Genomic DNA, 19206 nt, shown 5'->3' on the forward strand with positions numbered 1-19206 from the left:
GCAAATATCAGCTTAATTAATAATCAAATATTTGTGCCAAGCAAGTGATGTTAAGCAATCCACAGCATATTACTGCTTTGTACTATTTCTACCCTCTAGGATATTAAAACATTTATCTCTAATCTATTAACCAATATCTTGTAAGCAAATTGACTTTGATACTCTATGTTTTTTCTAGATTTTTTTCTCTCTATGTCTTAATATTCTCCACTTTGATTACTTCAGAAAGTATATATATATTTTTTCAGGTGTCTATTTCTTCTTAGTTTTTGAGGAAAAATTCTCTTCAGAGCTGCATTCCTTTTGGATCATGATCACGGAACATGTCTTGCTGTACTCCTTACATTTATTTTTTATTTTTGTCTTTTTAACATGGGAGCACAAAGTCATTAACATGAAAGAGTGAAATGGTTTCATTTATGATGGTATATACTACAACTGTGTACCAACATCTTTGTTCCTTTCCCACAGCAATATTGGCACGTGTAAATTTCAATATTTTAATATCACCCCTCAGCTGATAGGTGCTAAGGTAATGTAAAGAGAGGTGAGAGATGCATAAATTAGTTGCTAATTTATCTATTATATAGCAAAACACAAACTCGTAAGCTAGATGTAAATTAAAGTAACTGAAGTTGTTAAAAAAGAAAGAAAATCTTAGCTTTTCTTCTTATTTTTATATTGTTAGATGAATCATAATCCATCGTTTTGTTTTAAACAATAATGAAATTATTATACAATAAAATTCAAGTTATTAGTTTGTAATGTTTTACTTCGTATTTATTTATTTATTTATTTTTATTTATTTTTTAATTATCCTTTAAGTTCTAGGGTACATGTGCACAACGTGCAGGTTTGTTACATATGTATACATGTGCCATGTTGGTGTGCTGCACCCATTAACTCGTCATTTACATTAGGTATATCTCCTAATGTTATCCCTCCCCCCTACCTCTTCCCCATAATAGGACCCGGTATGTGATGCTCCCCTTCCTGTGTCCAAGTGATCTCATTGTTCAATTCCCACCTATGAGTGAGAACATGCGGTATTTGGTTTTCTGTTCTTACGACTGTTTGCTGAGAATGATGGTTTCCAGCTGCATCCATGTCCCTACAAAGGACACGAACTCATCCTTTTTTATGACTGCATAGTATTCCATGGTGTATATGTGCAACATTTTCTTAATCCAGTCTGTCACTGATGGACTCATTTTCAGTTTCATGAATATTAAGAAATTCATAAGGATAATACATGCTTCATTTCTCATTTCTTCATATGAAATCTCATTTCTCATTTTTCATTTCTCTTCATATTCTGCTATTATTATTGAAAACAATAGCAGAAAGTGGTATTAACACATTTATTCATTAGATTTATTTTTCAAGTATTCACAATTGCCAATTTGGAAAAGACAATTGTATTAGGAAGGATTTTCTCAGAGATTTTTAAATTTATCAAATTAGTATAGTGCATTTATCTTGTGGAGAGTGAAAATAAATTTTAGTCTATTGTTTATCTTTAAGAGCATTTAAAATTTTAAATTGATAAATTACATCAATTGGATTTTAATAAATATGAATCATTTTGTATTATCACAATAATAAAAGAGCTATCGCTTATTATTTTTACATGTATTAACATGATGCTGTCTGAAATGCTTGACTGATTTAAAGTGGTGCTTTTATTCTTTACAAAATTAAAATAAAATCCCAAACTTTTAAATACTGTCTCAAAAAATAATAGACCTGCCTTTAATATGTTAGACTTTTATGTTTGATAATTTTAAGTACATCGTAACCCTTTAAACAGGTAATTATGACTTAGAACGATTTCATGAAAGCATTTCAATTACAGATTAGAAAATTAAGGCTTTTTAAAACCACAAATTAAATTTTTAAAAACCCCTCATTTGCTATTGGAAATGTTTGTAAAAGTTAAAAATTATTGAAATTCCAATACACTTATTTTGCTAAAACTTTTATTGTATAAAAATAATCAGAACGGCCTTTTTTTGCCAATATTTGATGTTCCCATTTATCATGGTGGCACCAAAATTCCTTCTTTCTCATGAAATAATTTTAAACTTTTTCTTTCTTTATTTCTCACATTGATACATCAAATGGAAATGTTTCTTGTTTAAAACTGAAAAATAATGGGATTTACCAGTAAAATTTGTAGTTAGGTAGTTATGATAATTCTGAGATAAGGGCAAACAAGAAGTAAAGAAGAATCCTATAAATTATTTGAACTTATTTATTTATTTATTCCTTCCATGACTTTTTTTTAAATTTTAGATATTGATGTGTTTGGATTTGTGTCCCTACCCAAATCTCATGCTGAATTGTAATCCCCATTGTTGGAGAAGGGGCCTGATGGGAGGTGATTGGATGATGAGGCAGGTTTCCCACTTGCTGTTCTCATGAAAGTGAATGAGATCTCACCACAGCTGGTTCCTTAAAAGTGTGTAGCACCTCCCACTTCATTGTCTCTTTCTCCTGCTCTGGCCATATGAAGATGTGCCTGCTTCCCCTTCACCTTCCGCCATGATTATAAGTTTCCTGAGACCTTCCCAGCCTTGCTTTCCACACAGCCTGTGAAACCATAAGCCAATTAAAACTCTTTCATATATAAATTAACCAGTTTCAGGTATTTCTTTATAGCAGTGGGAGAAAGGACTAATAAAGAAAATTGATACTGAGAGTAGGACATTGCTATAAAAATACCTGAAGATGTGAAAGCTGCTTTGGATCTGGGTAACAGGCAGAGGTTGGAATAGTTTGGAGGGTTCCAAAGACAGGAAGATGAGGGAAAGTTTGGACAGGTCCTAGAGACCTGTCAGATAATTTTGGCCAAAATGTTGATAATGATATGGACAGAGATGGCAAACATGAGGAGGTCTGAGATGGAGGCAAGGAACTTTTTGAGTACTAGAGAAAATTTCACATTTGTTATGCACTAGCCAAAAGGTTGGAGCCATTGTGCCCTTGCCCTAGTGATCTGTGGAACTTTTAACTTTAGAGTGATGATTTAGTGTATCTGGTAGAAGATATTCCTAAGCAGCAAAATTTCAAGATGTGGCCTTGCCGCTTCTAGCAGCCTGTGTTCATATTTGTGAGCAAAAAAAAAGACATAAAGCTGGAACTTACATTTAAAAAGGGAAGCAGAGTGTAAAAGTTTGGAAAATTTGTAGCCTGGCCACGTGGTAGGAAAGAAAATCCCATTTTCTGGGAAGAAGTTCAAGCTGGCTGCAGAAATTTGTATAAGTAAAGAGGAGTCAAATATTGCTAGCCAAGATAATGGAGAAGATGCCTCAAAGGCATTTCAGATACCTTCCTGCCATCCCCTTCCATCACAGGTCTGGAAGCCTAGGACAGAAGAATGGTTTTGTGGGCCAGACTCAGGGCCTTGCTGCTCTGTGCAGCCTCAGAACTTGGCACCCTGCATCAGGGCCACTCTAGCCCCAGTCATGGCTAAAAGGCCCCAAAGTACAGATAGGGCATTGCTTCAGAGGGAGGGTGCAAGCTGTAAGCCTTGGTAGCTTCAGTGCAGTGTTAAGCCTGTGGATGCACATAGTGTAAAAGTTGTGGCATGGGATCCTCCACCTAGATTTCAGAAGATGTCTGGAAAAGCCTAGATTTCCAGGCAGAAGTCTCCCAAAGAGGCAGAGCCCTCATGGAGAACCTCTACTAGGGCCATAAAGAGGGGAAATCTGGGGTTGGAGTCCCCACCCAGAGTCCCCACTGGGGCACTTCCTAGTGGAGCTGTGAGAAGAGGGCAACCATCCTACAGATCCCGGAATTGTAGACCCACTGACAGCTTCAACTTTGCACCTAGAATATCCATGGGACTCAATACCAACCCATGAAAGCAGTCACCAGGGCTATACCCTGCAGAGCCACAGGGATGGAGTTTCCCAAGGCTTTGGGAGCTCAACATTTGCATCAGCATGCCCTGGATATAAGACATGGAATCAAAGAAGATCATTTCAGAACTTTAAGATTTAGTGACTGCCTCACTGCGTTTTGGACTTGCATGGGACCTTTGACCCCTTTGTTTTGAGCAATTTCTCCCATTTGAAATGGGAATATTTACTAAATGCTTACATCCCCATTGTATCTTGAAAGTAACTAACTGTTTTGTTTTGTTTTGTTTTTAATTTTACAGGCTCATAGGTGGAAGAGACTTGCTTTGATTCAGATGAGACTTTGGATCTTGGGCTTTTGAGTTAATGTTGGAATGAGTTATGACTTTAGGCGGCTATTGGGAAGGCATGATTATATTTTGAAGTATGAGAAGTATGAGAAGAACATGAGATTTGGGAGAGGCAAAGGGTAGAATAATGTGGTTTGGATTTGTGTCTCCACCCAAATCTCATGTTAAATTGTAATCCCTAATTGGAGAGGGGCCTGGTGGGAGGTGATTGGATCAAGGGGGTGGATTTCTCTTTGCTATTCTCATGATAAATAATAGCAAATGAGTTCTTAGGAGATCTTGTTTTTTAAAAGAGTGTAACACCTCACACTTGATTCTCCCTCCTGCTTTGGTCGTGTGAAGACGTGCCTGCTTTCCCTTCACCTTCTAGCATGATTGTAAGTTCCTTGAGGCCCTCCTTGCCATGCTTCCTATACAGTCTGCAGAACTGTGAACCAATTAAACCTCTTTGTTTTATCAATTGCCTGGTTTCAGGGATTTCTTTATAGCAGTGTGAGAATGAACTGATACAGATATTATGGTAGACACTCATGATACATAGATAAAATAAAATGTGATCTTTGATTTCTTAGAACTTTTCTAACATTTATACTGGGTGTGTATAAAATACGTCTTCCTGGTTACAGTGTATGTGGGAATGCACTGTGATTAGAAGATTCCCCTGCTTTGGTAATCAAAGAGAGAAATAGTAAGAATTATCTTTCTTCTGTGCCTAGGGATTAGAATTTTGATTTACTATAGACATACAATGTTCTAGGAATTTCAAAGAAACTTAGCAACAATTAAATGGTATTAAATTATTTGGTTAAAATTACACGTTTATTTTCAAAGACAGAATTTTACTCTACTATTAATAATGAAATTCTAGAGTATTTTCTAGTGTTGTGGCATTAAAAAATTATGTGACTACATTATTGTTTATATATCTTTTATTTCCTTATATGTTATAAAGAAAGCAAGCAAACCTTTTTGTCATTATATTTATGCAATGTGAGGTTGATAGGTAATTATTTGTATGGCTTCATAAATATTCTTATCTCCTGTTTTCCCTTTGTTACATGACTTTAAATATAAAAACAAAAATAAAAACTCAAACTATTTGATATTCTAGCAGTTAAAAAAAAACTTGAACACAATGCTCCTAATGATTAATAAATGTTAATAGCAATATTTAAAGAATCTTTAAAATTAATGTGACATTTAATACACAGAGTAAATAAGTCATAATAAAAGTATAATTCCTTTATTTCATTAGAATCTAACATACTGTTTATCTTAAATTATTTTTGCTTTTACGAACTCCTTAATTTCTCTTGCTTTCTTAAGAATATCATTTTCTATTCTCTAATTCATTATCTTTATTTTATTTATTCTTAAATTTATGAATGATTTAAAACAAAACAAATGTATATACTATGGCCTATATTTAATTAGAATTGCAGTCTAATGATCTATGTGCCTCTTACTTTTGTCCAAAGAAATTGGAGAATAGCTTATACCTCATTATTTCACCCTGCCCTACCTGTCATTAATGGCCACTCCTCATGTTTTCATTGCCTTGCTTCAACATGCTGTCTAACTACCCTTTTGTAGTCAGCTTCCTTTGTATACTCTGATACTTTTTTTTTTTTTGGATATGGAACCTTGTTCTGATGCCCAGGCTGGATTGCAGTGGCGCAATCTTGGCTAACTGCTACCTCCACCTCCTGGGTTCAAGCAATTCTCCTGTCTAAGCCTCCTAAGTAGCTGGGATTATAAGTCGTGCCACCTCTCCCAGCTAATTTTTGTATTTTTAGTAGAGACAGGGTTTCACCATCTTGGTCAGGCTGGTCTTGAACTCCTGACCTCATGATCTGTCCACCTCTTCCTCCCAAAGTGTTGGGATTACAGGCGTGAGCCACCATGCCCGGCCTCCCTGATACACTTACTAAGTTTCCCAAACATTATCCACTTTTCATATTAACCACTTGATGTATTTTTCAGATACCATAAATAATATTTCTAATAATTTTGCAATCCCACCCAAAATGTGTGAGAATTATTAGGAAATTAATATCATTTTGTGCTCATTATGAGCAGCACATTTTTGAAAGCACAATCTTTTATATAGACACTGAACTGCATCAGATAGTTTTTCTGATAATTATTGTATCCTTAATAAAGTGCAGTTATTCTGCGAGGATAATTACATATAGCAAAAATTCATTAAACTGCATATAGCAAAAATCCATTAAAAATTATGAAAATTTATACACAGTGAATTTTCAGTTAATACAATTTATCAAATTGGTATACAAAGTTTATGGAAAGAAGGCAAAGCATGACAAATCTGTCTTTTTATCCCCAAATATTTTAAACATATTCATATACCACGAATGGTATCACACATAGTTGTTTTTTATTATAAGAAAAATAATGTGCTACTTCCTTTGAGAAAAAATCTTTGCCTAGAAATTTCACTAAAGAGATTCTTAATAGAGCTTTCTACCTTTATTTACAGGTCGATAGTTTTAACTCCTCTTCTATTACCCTCTACTCTTTAGCTATGTGGCTTCCTATGCACTTTTATTGCACAATGCTTCGCATTCCTTAAGTAGTTTTTTATAATTTGATATATTGTTTCTCAAACTAGATTAAATAATTTGATGTCATCTTATTTTTTATATAAATCTAGTTTCGATATTGATACTTGTGGGTTGAGATTTGCCTCAGCATCCTTCAATAACAATATACTTATAAAACTGTACTGAAAGAAAAGTATTTTCTTTGATATTGTATTTGATAAGATCCTGAGCCAAGAACATAGAATTACGGATAAGAGCGGAGTAATTCAAGAATGATGATGATTTACAGCTTTGGTAAATAAGCCCGTCATGTTTAGAGATTGGGAAGGGGCAAAGGTAGGTGAGTTGGGAAAATCACAGCAGGAACAGAGGCTGAGTGTTGTGGCTCCAGCATATATCCCACCACTTTGGGAGGTCAAGGCAGGAGGATTGCTTGAGGCCGGGAGTTTGAGACCAGTCTGGGAAATGTAGTGAGACCTCATGTCTACATTTTTTTTTTTTAATTAGCTGGGCAATTGTGTGTGTGCCAGTAGCCCTAGCTACTCAGGCGGCTGAGGAAAAAACATTGCTTAAGTCCAGGAGTTTGAGGTTGCAGAGAGCTATGACTGCACTCCAGTCTGGGCAATAAAGCTATGCCCTTTCTCAAAAAAGAAAAAAGAAAGATAAAAGAAAAGGGAGAGAAGAGGAGAGGAGAGGGGTGGGGAGGGGAGGGGAGGGGAGGCGAGGCCAACAGGTTTACATGTGAAAATAATTGAGAGCGGATTTTGATTCTTAAGCTTCGGGTGCCTGAATTACTTTCAAGTGGTAATGACTAATAGGCAGTAGGAAATACAGGTATAGCAAAGAAAGGGAGGGTGATGAAATAGATTTGGTAAAGCCTAATATTTGAAGCCATTAGATTGGATGTAATCCATTGGGACAATATTCAAAGAGGAGGAAGGAAAGAGAGAGAAAGAAAAAGAGAACCAATGGAACAAAAATAGTTCTGGAGGTTGCTTGTAAGACTAGAGTTCAGTTGTTTTAAGGACAGATTAGTAGACATAGACCAAGATAAGGCACAACTGAGGAGCTTAATCAATGGATATAAGACAAACTAGTATGTAAATATGTTATATAATTTGTAAACAGAGTCTGAAACTCAAGAATTCTGTCTATTAACATAGGAAAAGGAAATTCACAGAAGTTCTGATGAACCACTGAAGCCATTAAGCTCATTTTACAATTACGCCCTAAACTATGAGAAAATTCGAAGTCAAGATTCAAAAACCTTAGCTCATAAGCAGACGTGGGTAGGAAATAGGAAACTCAGTCAATAAATGAGCTTAGATAATAGGATCATTAAAATAGTTATTACAGAAATTGTGATTCACCTAAGAGCTCAGTTAATAAGAAACTCTAATATAAATGCAAAGTAAGAGCCCAACGGAGTGCCTTATAAAATCCCTGCATATCCCCAGTAGTTTCCTTGGTGTCTGGAGTAGGCCTCATCCATAAAACAGAAGTGAATATCATTGAGTCATTTCCCCTGCTACTTCTATGGAAGTGGAAGCCAGGCTTACCCACTGGTAGACATAGGCAGCTTGGGGATTGCAGACCTCTACAAAAGAAGATCAGACCAGGCAGGCTGACCAAAAGAAGAAAGGTAGGGTCTCAGGCTCAGCTCCTTTCAGATTCTGTAATCATATTAGTCTCTCTTCTTCCATGGATAGAAGTGAAAGCAGAGTATGACTTCCACGAAAGTTCCTCCACAAAGAAACATGAGAATTGAGCATAAAGTATTCTGCCCTGAGAGAACACTTAAAGCTTATTGTCATCCTGTTCTTCTTTCAGGAGTTGTTACTGAAGATAATGAAAAACTTCTATCATTTCTCTAGGCTTGTCTTTTAAAAGTTTCCTAGTATAATTTTTCAGAGTAACTATCTGTAATTAAACAATGATTTCCCATTTTTTTGTGCTGCCCTAGAGTAAGACGCTTGCTGTCTTTTACACTAAAGCTAAGAACCAAACCAAAGCAGATGAGATTTTTGATAAGAAGAGGGTAAATATGTGCTACTCTAATAAGTCACTAGAATTTGCCAAAGAACAGGTGAGTATTAGCAAGACAATTGTTCATATAAGAATTGTTTCATTCTGGTAACAGAACAGGATGTTTAATTCTCTTTCTCCTCTCCTGTATCTCAGGAGCATAAAATCTAAAGAAACCGATAAACCTTATTTTCAACTCAATAGAGAGGAAGAGAGATGTTACCTGAGAACTTAGGATCTGCCCCAGAGAAGAATTGGTCCAGAGATGTCCTGTACTGCAAAAGCAGGATATAGTTAGGTCATTTGTATTTACATCTGCAAAATATTCTTTCACTAGGAAAACTGTTAAATCCATTCCCAATCCTGTATTAATGGTATTTTATTTTGAATTTTTGTTTGATACAGCACTGTAGCCTTTGTGTTGACACAGTTCTCTTCCTAACTAGAGCTTTGGTGCATCTTTCCCCACACCACTTTGGAGGTGTTTATCTTATCTGTTGCTTTTTCAACAGTCCTCTCAGCAACTGTGTTCATTTCAGATTATAATAGGACAATTGAGTAGAATATCTTTTTTTTTTTTTTTTTGAGACGGAGTCTCGCTCTGTCGCCCGGGCTGGAGTGCAGTGGCCGGATCTCAGCTCACTGCAAGCTCCGCCTCCCGGGTTCCCGCCATTCTCCTGCCTCAGCCTCCCGAGTAGCTGGGACTACAGGCGCCCGCCACCTCGCCCGGCTAATTTTTTTTAATTTTATTTTTTAGTAGAGACGGGGTTTCACCGTGTTAGCCAGGATGGTCTCGATCTCCTGACCTCGTGATCCGCCCGTCTCGGCCTCCCAAAGTGCTGGGATTACAGGCTTGAGCCACCGCGCCCGGCCGAGTATCTTTTAAATACAAAAGAACATTGCGAAGAAATATGAAAAATAAAAGTATTGGATTTCAACCCAATGTTCTATATTGATTAACTTTTAGTTTCCAAATGTAGTATTGCATCCAAAATTCTCTGATAAATTACAGTGGCTGTTAATATTTCCAGAGGATATATCAGATACCTGGGAAATTTTCTCCTGCCAAATTTTGCTGCACTTCATTTTTTAAATTATCAGTTTCATTATTTATACCTTTTTCTCACAGTCTTTAAAAATTTTCCTTTTAAAAAGTTGATTTCCTTCTTTGTTAACTTAGAATTTCTCTTCATATTTTAAAAATGTACTTTGCCTTTTGTGTTTTGGTATAACTTTATACCAACCAAGAGTGTCATATTTAGACAAGAAGTTAAAAATTATGCACATTTTATTGTAGGTTGTTGAGAAGTTTGTAGTTAAGTGGAAGAGAATATCAGACATTTATGGTTTTGTATTCTGGATTGTGAGCTCTAAAAAGGAGATAATTAAAATAAAATAAACAGTAGTAGACTAACTTCTAAAGAATTAAAGGAAGTAGGCCAGGTGCAGTAGCTCACACCTGTAATCCTAGCACTTTGGGAGGCTGAGGTGGGCAGATCATGAGATCAAGAGTTCGAGACGATCCTGGCCAATATGGTGAAACCCTGTCTCTACTAAAAATACAAAAATTAGTCGGGCGTGGTAGTGCGAGCCTGTAGTCCTAGCTACTCAGGAGACTGAGGAAGGAAAATCGCTTGAACCCAGGAGGCAGAGGTTGCAGTGAGCCAAGATCATGCCTCTGCACTCAGCCTGGTGACAGAGCAAGACCTCGTTAAAAAAAAAAAAAAAAAATTAAAGGAAGTAAAAGAAACATGTAAAACTGAATTATCTAGATGCTTTTATTCCACACATATAGATATTAATTATGTTCATTTACTTTTCACTTAATTCAATCTCTGCCTATGATGTTTTCTACTCTTTTGGTATGATATCAATGCCTGTGTTAGTTAGGATTTTGGTTGTTTCTATATCAGACCTATCCACGATGGCTAAAACAAATACGATTTTTTTTTTTTTCAATTAAAAAGAGTTAGGAAGTAGGCCATTAAGTTTCATGCAGCTGCTTAAGGGAATCATCAGGGACCTAGATTAATACTAGCTTCCTGATCTGCCATCTTTAGCATGTAATTTTGGTCCCTGCTCCACTTCCAGGGAACTTCACTACACTTCAGTAAGAAATAAAGGCCAAAGGCACTGCAGTTATGTCTTTGACTAGACTGCAGTAAACTTCAGTGCAATTATTTTTAACTCTGAGTTTTAGCCAAATAAAAGCACGATTCTTTCAGTAAGTAAATAGTGTACCTGCTATCATACTGCTAGGATAAAAAAATGAGTTACAGATATGACGTGGCACACGCATACATATGTAACAAACCTGCACGTTGTGCACATGTACCCTAGAACTTAAAGTATAATTTTTTAAAAAATGAGTTACAGATATGAGTTATAATTCTAACACTTCATAGTGATTGTAGAGGTCTTCAAAATTCAGAATGCATAATATTTATATAGAAAGTTTATAAAAGAGACAGATTTTTAAGTTCTCAAAAACAGATACTCTTATTCAACAGGGCAGAGCATGTTTCAAAATGTTCTGTATGCAACTATCATCATAGCTACAGATGGTTCATGGACCACTTTTTGAGAAATACAGGTAAACTCTGATACAATTTATTGAAGAACCTTTCCATTGATGAGTAAATTTCAAAGATAATTGTTTTTTAATTTATTTGAACTCTATGCTTCAACTTCTTATAATTTTATTCTTAAACTTCCTCTCAATATTTCCCTTCTTTGTTTTTCTTTATTTTTAAAGATGAAACTACCAGTCTGATTGCAAATTTTGCCGTTTCTAAACAAAGTAATTATTAAGTGAACTTCAGTAATTATTTTTCTGTCTTCATTGACTCTTAAGTCATAGTCAGTCTGGAAGCTCTTATGTACTTTTGGGAATATATTCTGAATCTATTACTTTGGGTAAAATTTAATTCAAGTTATATTTGAAGATGGTAGCATATTTAGTGTTTTTCAAGTTTGAGAGTATGAAAGCATCAAGTCCTCAGGGTTGCTAGTGAAAGAAGACCTTGTTTCTGTCTATCTCTTCCCTTTGATTTTGGTACTGATTTTTGTAAATATCTCTTTCAGCTTTCTATTGAATAGAATGTGGTCTACCATAAAGGAAGCAGAGAGGCTAGTAGTCACTATGCAGTTCCTCCCTCATGGCCCTTATTTAGTGACTTTCTGGAGCAAGCTCATGCTAGATTCTGAGAGTTAATTGTCAGCATCTATTCCCAACTCTGTGTTCTATGACATTAGCTTGGCAGTTAGAAAGTGGCCACCGCGGGTATATTTTACACCACAGAAATCAAGAACTGCTACAAACCAGGCTTTTGTTTGGTTTTCACTAGCACATCACAGCCTACATTCACCTGTATCATCTTTTGGATATGTAAACAGATAGCTGTGAAAGTCAAATTACCCACCTTCCTCATCTTCAGCCCACTAGGAGTCTTGTTTTGCATGGGCTAAGCCAGAGTGTTGACTGCAGAATTACAATTCTTAGATAAGAAACATCTAAACATAAAATAAAGCACCAAGATGACTTTCATTTCTGTTGTTACAAATTAGGAACCTGATCAAGAACAATGAGATCTTGTAGTAGAAATGGAGTCACAGTCTTTAATTTATCAAAAAGTTATTTATAAATATTCATAGAAATGACCACAACGTCGGAATTCTTCTTTGCTTTGGGACATGACTATTTTCAAGAGTAATCTAGCAAAGGTATGAAAGAAGGAAAGAGAGAAGGAGAGAATGAAAGAAATGGACAAAAAAGGGAAGAATAAAAGGAAGGAGGAAGGGAAGGTGGGGGAGGGAGGGAAGAAAGAAAAAGAGAGAAATAAAGAGAAAACTTAGTGAAATCAATAAAATTTTGCACTTGCTTTGTTTTCAATTTTAATCTAAATAAAAATAAATAAATAAATTGCCCACTCACGCCTGTAATCCCAGTACTTTGCAAGGCCAAGGTGGGCAGATCTCTTGAGGCCAAGAGTTTGAGACCAGCCATGGCCGACTTGGTGAAACCCAGTCTCTACTAAGAATACAAAAATTAGCTGAGGGTAGTGGTGCACAACTGTAATCCCAGCAGCTTGGATGGCTGAAGCAAAAGAAACACCTGAACCTGGGAGGTGGAGGTGAGCCCCCTGGGTGACAAAGCGAGAACCTGTCTCATAAAAACAAAACAAAGCAAAACAGAAACCATGAACTGGAGTCTGAAGATGTGAAATAGAATCATTATTAATAAAATAAAAATTTTAAAGAACATATTTTCTGTATATAATAACTAGTTTATAGTAAAAATTTCTTAGTTGCATTAAAATTGTTTTGCTCCTCTTTTTCCAAGTAAAGAATGAGGTGTTTCTGAAAAACAGGATGTACCACAGAGAAGAAAGGTGTTAAATAGCTCTAGAACAAAGTATGTCATATAAATGATTTACTGTGTTCTGTAGGATACAGATCATTGTTGCTGAGATCATTACAATGGAAAATATTGATTTGTTTATAAGAAAGTATAAAGTCAGAACTGAGTCAGCCCTCAAAGAACACTACAGAATAATGCCCTATAAAATCCTACAAAGACAAGTTGTATTGTTAATCAGCCTCTACACAGCCTGATTTTGCAAGATGTCCTTGATTGAGGCATAGAGTCAGCTATCCTTACGTCAATGCAGTATGTCAATAGTGAAGAAATATGTTTGTAATTGCTTTTGTTTGTGAGAGGGCTCTATGGAATCCTGAAGACTCTGTGAGATGGGATAGACTATTGAATTAGCACTCCAAAGATAACAGTCCCACATATCATTGATAAACAAATCACCACACATGCATTCTAGCTAAGAGTCTGTATTCTGTAAGTCAATTTAAATAAGTAGGGCATACCATGTAGTAGACTTTAACAAATATCTTAATTAAGGACACGAGTTTGGGAAAGACAAATGTACCAAAACAACATTGTAAGGAGTGCAGTCACCACCTCCACCGAAATAACCTAACATTATTCAAGCTTATTTTCCTTGGATTTTCCAAGTAGATTAATTGCAATATTTTAAATATTGCAATAATTTAATAAATAACAAAAATACAAATAGATATTTTGTGAACAGACAAGGCACTCATAAGAATTTATTGGCTATATATCCATACACAAATTAAATTTCTTATTTTGATTCTAGTGTTTTGTAAATTTGTCACAGTGTGTGTAGCTCCACCCACTTTCACCTGTACCCACAATGCCAGACATCTTTCATGTTGGTATTAATATTGTTATTATTATCACCAAATGTACTGCGAAAGAATTATACACTGGACTACTAAAGTAATAGTGAAAATTTTTCCATGTAATCTTATGTGTATTAAACTTCTTTAATATTTAATTGACAGAAACCTAACTCAAAGTAGAGAAATTGAAAAAGAAAAGGTCAATTTCACAAAAACTGAGGACAGGTGTGGAAGTAACATAGGCATAAAAGTGGATCTGGCGCTCATGTTCTATTCTTAAAAGTGTACTTGTCTTGCTTCTCTCTGTGTTTTGGCCACATTCTCTGCTACTATAGACAGGTTTTATTCATGTGGTGGGGAAGGGTGGTGAGAGTGCTTAAACTCTTTCTTGCAATGGGAACCCAACAGCAAGAGAATAACTTTTCACCTTCCTAGCAAAGAAAGAATGTCTCAGCCTAGTTTAAATTATGTGCCCGTCCTGGAACCCAATCACTGGACAGAACAATGAGACAGTCTGATTAATAAGGTCTAAAACATAAGCCTTCTCCTAAATCTGGGAGTGACTGGGATAATATGATTGACAGGTCCACAGTTACCACAAGAAATAGAAATGTAAATAGTTCCCAAAGATGGAGGTTTAAAGGGCAGACAAATTCAAGAGATATGCACTATACCATTTAGCAAAGTATTCCTATTTGATTCTGGTACTTTTGAGCTCCCCAGCAAAATTATGCAGTAATTATTTATTTATTTATTTATTTATTTATTTATTTATTTTGAGGTAGAGTCTCGCTCTGTCACCGAGGCTGGAGTGCAGTGGCACGTCTCGGCTCACTGCAACCACCACCTTCCAGATTCAAGCGATTCTCCCACCTCAGCCTCCAAAGTAGCTGGGATTACAGGCGCTTGCCAACACGACCGGCTATTTTTTGCATTTTTAGTAGAGACAGGGTTTTGCCATGTTGGCCAAACTGGTCTCAAACTCCTGACCTCAGGTGATCCACCCGCCTCAGCCTCCCAAAGAGCTGGGATTACAGGCATGAGCCACTGTACGCGTCCAAAAGTAAGCAGAATTGTAAACATTCTCTGATTCACACAGGAATAGCTGATGAATATATATAACAAGTTTCAACTAACAACTTCACAGACACAATCATATTTGCTTCATGTAGTTTGAGTAGGTAGGCTTTTGTCACTGAGAGACCTGATTAACAATGTTTTCCACATGTTGTTCAATTATTATAATTATTCCAAATTAAAAAAAAAAAAAAAAACAGATCCCAATGAGAAAAGCAAAGCAGGTCCCAATTTTGATCAATTTCAACAATTCATCTTTATTCATTTATCTATTTTAATTTCTGTACTTTTCTTGCCCTGCCTTTTGAGAGCAACCATGCCCCCAGGTAAGTAAAGATTCCAATGCTATATTCATTTCAGTGAACATTTCTAAGTTAATTTTGTTGAATTAGACATCACTCCGTTTCCACTGGAAGACCTCCTTGTTCTTGATGAACTTACTAATTGGTAACAATATCAATAGAAAGTCGTTTTGTTCCTACAACACAGGCGAACATATTGCTCAATTTTCTGTCCATTTTGTGGAAGAAAATCAGAGTACCATTAGCCTAAGACTTTATTTGAAAATGCCAGGAGCAAGAATGCTTGCTAGGAGTGTTTTGTCTTCGAAAGGGAAGGGGGAATTTTATAAAGCTTTAGCAAGTGGGATTATACAAAATTCAGCTAATTGGGAAATAGTTGGTCAATATCAATGCTGAGAAGATGGTGCAATTGTTATGTGAATTTGTAGTTGTTTATTGGTCAATTCAAATGTAACAAAGGTGAGGAGGAAGAGTTAGGTGCTTACTCATGTATAAATTAGGTGGGAAGGAGCAGTTGAGAAAGGAGGGGGACAAAAACATGCAAAGGCCACAGTGGACAATACAGTCTTTCAAGAGCTCTTACAATTGTATTCCAGCTTATGAGGTATGAACTCATCTCCCCTCACTTATTTTTTTGGTCATAATGTCTGGATTACATGTAAATAGAATTGTATTTACCTTCTCTTATTTATGTACAAGAAGATATAACTTTTGGGATTTTTAAGTTATTTGTACTTAACCCAATCAACAACCAAAACCAAAACAAAACAAACCCATTTTTTAAATCCCCTTTTTACTTTCACAGTTAAAAGAATTAGAGTATTCTCCTGTAACTTTGTTCTATGCTTTAAAATAACCTATAATTGGATAATAAGAAATATATAAGGCTTGCTTAATACATGAATATAATATATAATGTAATATAATTCAATGATGAATACACATTCTAATTTATTTTGAATTCCTTTGAGATCTATACTACCTTTAAAACATATTACCTGGAAATTAGCATCAGTAATTCTGTTCACTGAAAGCTATGTAATAGGAACCCTGCAAATGTGTAGTAGCTGAATAATACACATTTGGAAAAGTATCAAGTAGTGGCATTTGTCATATAACATGCACATTGGTAATAATGGTTATCAGGTAATGCAAGATAATAATTCAATATGACAGCCTAATTTGAATCAACTGATTGTTTTATTGAACAACGTAATTAAAATATGTCCAATCTATTGGTATTTAAATGTATTTATATGGTGACAAAACGGAATAAACCAACATTTAAAGGTTCCCAGTCAACATCATAAAACAACATGGAAAGAAAAGCAAAGAAACCAAAGAAACCAAGTGGGACCTGTCTGTGCACACAGTGTTCATTAGACCCACATTATGTTTGGTTAGACTGGTTTTGAAAACAGAGCTTTTGTATAAATAATAAATACAGTCCCCACAACAGAGAATATCCCTGTTATGATAATAATAACAAATGAAAACATATCAACTAATTCATTTCTGACAAAAGACAGCAATAATCTGGGTTAGCATAAATGTTCTACTTTGTAAATATTTCACTGTCAACGTATATTTTCAACAAACAATTATGTAATACATAGTACCATTGTTACTAGGAAGTTATCCAGAATTCTAATACTTAAGGTTTCCTCAAATATCATTGCCCGTCATTGGATTAAACTGATAACATACAGTAAAAATGATCTGAAGTAGGAAGACTGTGACCAAATAGTTCTTTATAAGAGTGCATTTAAATATGTCTTCTTTCCTGGTGTAGAGCCTTTCAGAAATAAATGCAGCAGGTGAGAAATAATGCACCATCAATCAAAGACACTGGGTACCTGACTGCCCAACCTTCTCCAGTCCTGCAGAAACCCAGTAACTTCAAACTCTCTTGCCTGTCAAGATGAATTATTCCATAGTGGTTAGACACAGATTCTAGAAGCAGCTACTTATGTTCAGACCTCAACTTTATCACTCACTGCCTTTAAGACTTTGGACAAATAACTTAAAATACCTACCTTATAAGGCTTACCTTCACACAACAAATTACAAAAGTAAATAAAAACCAATCCCATATTGTTGCTGTGATGGTTAAAAGATTGGGTGTGTACAAAGTGCTAAAGACGGTGCCTGGTTCATATTATGAACTGTGTAGATGTGAGTTCATATTATTGTTTATTCCTGTTCTAGGTGTCCACACCATCTTTCTATGGAGGAAAGCTTTTAAATAAAGTTTAAGTATGAGCCTAGGCAGAGACAAAAAATTTGGGTGACTGATGACTAATTTGAATATGTCAGGGAAGAAAACTGGTTAAGAAAGGTGGTAATATCCACCAAACTCCAACCCTCCAGGAGCATACAAGCAGAGAGCAATTAAAGGTCAGATTTTATTTTTTTTTCTTTTCCATAGACTGCTTTTCAAGTACAATTCTATGGGGCTACTTTCAATGTAGTTTTGGCTTACAGTCTCAGTTCTCAGTCTGCCTCCAAGGAAATACTCAGAATATGTCTGAATTTTGAAGATACATTTTCATTTTACAGAAAAAATAACTCAATTAAGAAATAACAAATTTATCTTTCATAGGTCACACAACTCATACATGGGCAATCCCATAATAGAATCAACTAATTAAGCTTTTGATTTACATTTCATACCCTTCCCCTTGTTCTAAGGCTTTGAATAATAAAACTCTCAGGTTGAAATACTTCCATTTGGAACTCCATTATATGAAACCAAACCAATCAAGGATATATTCAGTAAAAAATAATTTAAAATGTGAGCGACACAAAAGCAAAAAATATAAGTACTAGAACTGACCATACTGTCCAAGTTGAAGTCTCAAGGTAGTCCAAATTTCTAAGGAAATTTCTTATTCTAAAGTCTTTAAAAAGTGTGCTTTCTGAAGTCAGTTAAATTTCCTCCTCTGGTGTTCTATCTCTCATTGTCAATAGTACCATTCTTGCAATGTGAATGGCAATCTGGAGATTCATTCTAGACTTTATCTTTCCTTTCCTTACCTTTCCTTTCAAATTATTATACTGCAAAATGTCTTCATTTCCTCTCTAGCTCCCTCAATTCAAGATTCAACCAGTTTTGCTGAATTGCTTCCTGACCTTCTTTCTCAATCATCTTGCATCAAAGTCAGGAAATTCCAAAACCTTAACATGAAACATAAAGGCCCTGCATAATGTGACCCAACCCACGTTTCCAATTTTGTTTCTTACTACCCTCTACCGGCACCCCACTTCGTCACTGCAGCCTACACAACTGTTGTCCAGAACTCTAGTGTTAACATGTTTTCATGTTTCTATGCCTTTATATATTATTCCCATAGTCTAAAATGTGCCTTTCTTCCTCTTATTCTTCAGTCTTTTAGATCAGATTCAAATAGTTCTAACACTGAATTTCCATATTCTGGGTTAGTTACTGGGTTAATTAGTGTTTTGTTACACTATTTTCTGCTCAGACCTCTTTCTCGACCTCCCACAAGAAGTAAGAGGACATGTAGCCCCAGCTTGGAAAGTCACAGTATACCCACTGCTCTGGTAATTGATATTGGTCTAGGACTATTGTAACCTGTCCATTGAGAATCCCTTTCTGAGATTTTTCTTATTGTACCAACATGGGAACTCTCTGTTCTTCCTGGCACATAGAGCAAGAAACACGTGAGCCTGGGTAAGTCAGTGCCTATATTCTCTATCATAAGAGATAGCCTGTCAGTAGGAGCAAGAATGATGCCAAGTAAAGAGAAAAGACAGGTAGAAAAGTAGTGTTGGCAGAGTTTAAATT

The sequence above is a fragment of the Papio anubis genome, chromosome 9, assembly GCF_008728515.1.
Source record: "Papio anubis isolate 15944 chromosome 9, Panubis1.0, whole genome shotgun sequence".
Taxonomy (NCBI): domain Eukaryota; kingdom Metazoa; phylum Chordata; class Mammalia; order Primates; family Cercopithecidae; genus Papio; species Papio anubis.